We start from the raw sequence: 3,186 nt of genomic DNA, 5'->3' as shown, positions 1-3,186 counted from the left end.
AAATTCACCCAACTATAGTATTAGAATAGAGGCATAAAGGTCTACTCCCCTTTCTGTGGGTCAAAGTATTTCTATGAGTTCTTGTTCACCCCACACCTTGCTGTCACCTGGAAATGCATCTCAACAGTTCAGAGCTCTGCAGGATACTGTGGACAGGTGTGGAGATGGATGGATAGGTGATGTTTAAAAATGGTGCCATGTGGGGGATGAAGTCACACAGAAGCTGCAAGGTCAAGGTCATGCTCAAGGTGCTCTGAATTCTTGTGAAGCGAGACTTATCACACAGAGAATGAACAGGAATTTGCTTAGTGACAGTGGTATTCCAGACGCCCTCTGTCTAACAGGAAAAGTCAGTGGCACTGTGTCTGTACAGGACTGAGCATGAACCAAACTGTACTGCAAAGGTTTTAAAGGGCTGAACAGATGCATCCATTCTGCACACCCTTGCCTGGTTTCCAATTTATGTTTACATCAACCACTCGCTGCGATTGGCTAGCTGGAGTGGGGGGAGCTTCCTCGATGAGCACCTTATGGAATTGGGCTGCTACCACCACGGCTTCATGTTTCAGGGTAGAAGGCAATGACCTCTCCCAAGGCGTGCTGAATTTTGTCTTTTTAAACCTGAAAGATTAATATTAGTAATTACTATCAGCCAGGAGCTTGGCTAAACACTTTACCTATTATGTGAGTAGGATTAGTTGGCTGTTCCCATTTTACAGATAAGGAAACTGAGGCTTAAGTCAAGCTCTACAGGCTTGACTGGTTCTCCCTGACTCCATAAAGGCAGCCCAGGATATTTGGACTCCCCTTCCTGCTCAAAATGGTAAGAAACCTTGTGAAATAGCTGGATAAGAGTCACTCTTCTTAGAAGCACTGAAGACAGTAAGGCATCACCAGACTTAAGTGGGACAGAAAGCAGGAACCCAGAGAGGGGAACTGTGCTCAGAACTATTCTCAACTGAAAGGCATGTACTGAGCAAAGAAAGATTAGAACTTCAGTGTTTGAAGGTCTCATGGAGTGCAGGGACAGAACGCATGGCCCTAGACCCACCCCAAGTGGGAGGCCTCCCCAGAGATTCTCATAATAAGCTGGGGCCCTTGGGCCCACCCCCAAGAGCAGTGGCAAGCCAGAGGGGGCAGGCCCCCAGGGAAGCAGGACTCGAGTTTGGCTCACCTGGTGAGCCCAGTTTATTTGGAGCTTTGGACTTGGTACAGTGTGGTCTTCAGTCCATGATGTGGCCAAGCACCCGTCCACACCAACCGTTTCCACCAGGAACTGCCTTCCTCCTCAACCTCCCATTACTTTAGTAAATCATTCTGAAAACGCAATGACCAGCATGGAAAGAGTCCCCACAGGCATGGAAACCAGACTCCGTGAGTGAGAACAGGACAAGACAAGTGTCAACAGGAACATATCTGCCAAGGTGCACATGTTGGGCTTGATGAGATGGAGATTGTCTGAGTAAGTCTTACAGGTGTCAGCGAGTTGAGAAGGAAAAGCGACTCGGAGAAGTTCTTGCTTCCCAGCAGCTGGTGTAGGTGAAATCGGGCATTTGGTCTTTCGACATCTTCATTCTACCACGGGGCAGCACCTTCATCTTGCTGTCACTAGATAGAGATCCAGATGTCCACAAAACGTTCATGACCCACCTTCTCCAAAGGGGGGGATTTCCTGCCGTAGAATAGGGTCAGTGATGCAATTATGGGAAGTTTGTAGGATTACCAACGTTAATAAAAGAGTGAGCACCCGACACTGGCTAGGGGCCGAGATCATACTGGGCCTCAGACCAGGTGCTAGTATTACAGTTCTCATGGTCTGAATGAGGACAGTGACCCTCCCACTCCACACTGCTCAGCAGCTCAGGGGCAGCTGAGGAGGTGCAGACACAGGGAAGCTGACCCTAGCCCCTGATTTCAATGCACACTCACCCTGCAGCCCACGGCTGCTGCCACGCTCCCCAGGTGAGCCTGCGCTGGCCCTCAGTGCTCCCAAAGGGGGCTTCTGAGTTCTTGAGACTTATTTCATTTTTTAAATATTTAGTTATTTATTTTGAGAAAGAGAGAGAGAAAGCAGGGGAGGGGCAGAGAGAGAGAGAGAAACAGAGAATCCCAAGCAAGCTCTGCACTGCCAATGCCAGAGCCTAATGTGGGGCTTGAATTCACAAACCGTGAGATCATGACCTGAGCGGAAATCAAGAGTCAGATGCTTAACAGACTGAGCCACCCAGGCGCCCCAGAGTTCTTAAGATTTAAAAGTTCTTTCCTTATTTCTTTCCATGAAGAGAGGAAGACATTCTTTCCTACCTAATGTCAACGTAAACTCCTCCTTTACCCCCGATACGAAACACGCTGGAAAGCGCCAGGGAGCACCCTCCTGTCCCGTCAAGAGCTGCTGTTTGTGTTGCAGGGACAGGAAAAGCAGAAGAGAGCCAGGCGGCTCCTCGGGTGGAAGGGCACGTGGAGCGTCTCTGTCACACAATGATCAGGGCCTTGGCCAAGCCGTGAAAGCCCCGGAAGCTGGCTTCCTGACCACTTTCCGTGTGTTAATTTCATCTCACTTTGCAACCCACGGTGACACACAATCCTCACCTTCGGCACCGTCTGTACCTTCTTCCAACCCTGCCTCGGATCACCTGTGCCACCAGTTAGGAGACAGAGGCAGGAATTTAAATTCATTCCTGACATTTACAAAGTCAGAAGGTCCCAACACCTGATCCCTCCCTCCAGCCCTTAGAGAAACAGGATTGTCCCCAAGTGGCTTCCGAAACGTTCCCAGCTGCTGCCCTAGGTCCTCGCCCCGGTCACTGGGGAGCAGAGAGCAGCCCAGATGCTCATGGAGAGTGCGTCCCTCTGAAAGGACCCCCATGGAGGCTGGTCACAGGCCCTCATGGTTGCCCTCTGGGCAAGGCTCTTCTGCCCTTTACTAGTCTGCCCCAACCCCCTCCTTCGCGCCCTGCCTGTTCATCTCTACTGATGCAACAATTTACTGGAACATCAGGGACTGAATGTTCCGAAAGAATTGCCCAAGTGTCTGTCTTTGGACGACACTTTATTTATGTTATCTGTGAAGGCAAGTGGCGGAACTCTCACACTCTCTGGGAGCCCAGACAGCCCTGGGCATGCTGCGCGCAGGGGGGTAAGGGGGTGGGGAAAAGCAAAGAAACTCTGTGCCTGATGCCAGCAGGT

The 3,186-nt window shown here is 50.5% G+C and overlaps 1 long non-coding RNA gene across 2 annotated transcripts; it reads right to left on the bottom strand.

The window, feature by feature from the left end:
• Positions 1-409: 409 nt before the first annotated feature.
• LOC115306100 lies at positions 410-2,955 on the bottom strand. 2 transcript variants are annotated; one of them, XR_003915188.1, is made up of 3 exons: positions 2,305-2,955; positions 1,175-1,672; positions 410-621 (listed from the first exon to the last, which is right to left on the bottom strand). It is a non-coding gene; the product is annotated as an uncharacterized LOC115306100 (long non-coding RNA). The 2 variants fall into 2 exon arrangements; XR_003915186.1 differs by having other exon boundaries at positions 2,590-2,955.
• Positions 2,956-3,186: the final 231 nt, after the last annotated feature.

The sequence above is a fragment of the Suricata suricatta genome, chromosome 2 (genome assembly GCF_006229205.1).
Source record: "Suricata suricatta isolate VVHF042 chromosome 2, meerkat_22Aug2017_6uvM2_HiC, whole genome shotgun sequence".
NCBI lineage: Eukaryota > Metazoa > Chordata > Mammalia > Carnivora > Herpestidae > Suricata > Suricata suricatta.
Note: the sequence above shows the minus strand (reverse complement) of the source record. Positions and strands in the feature narration are given on the sequence as shown.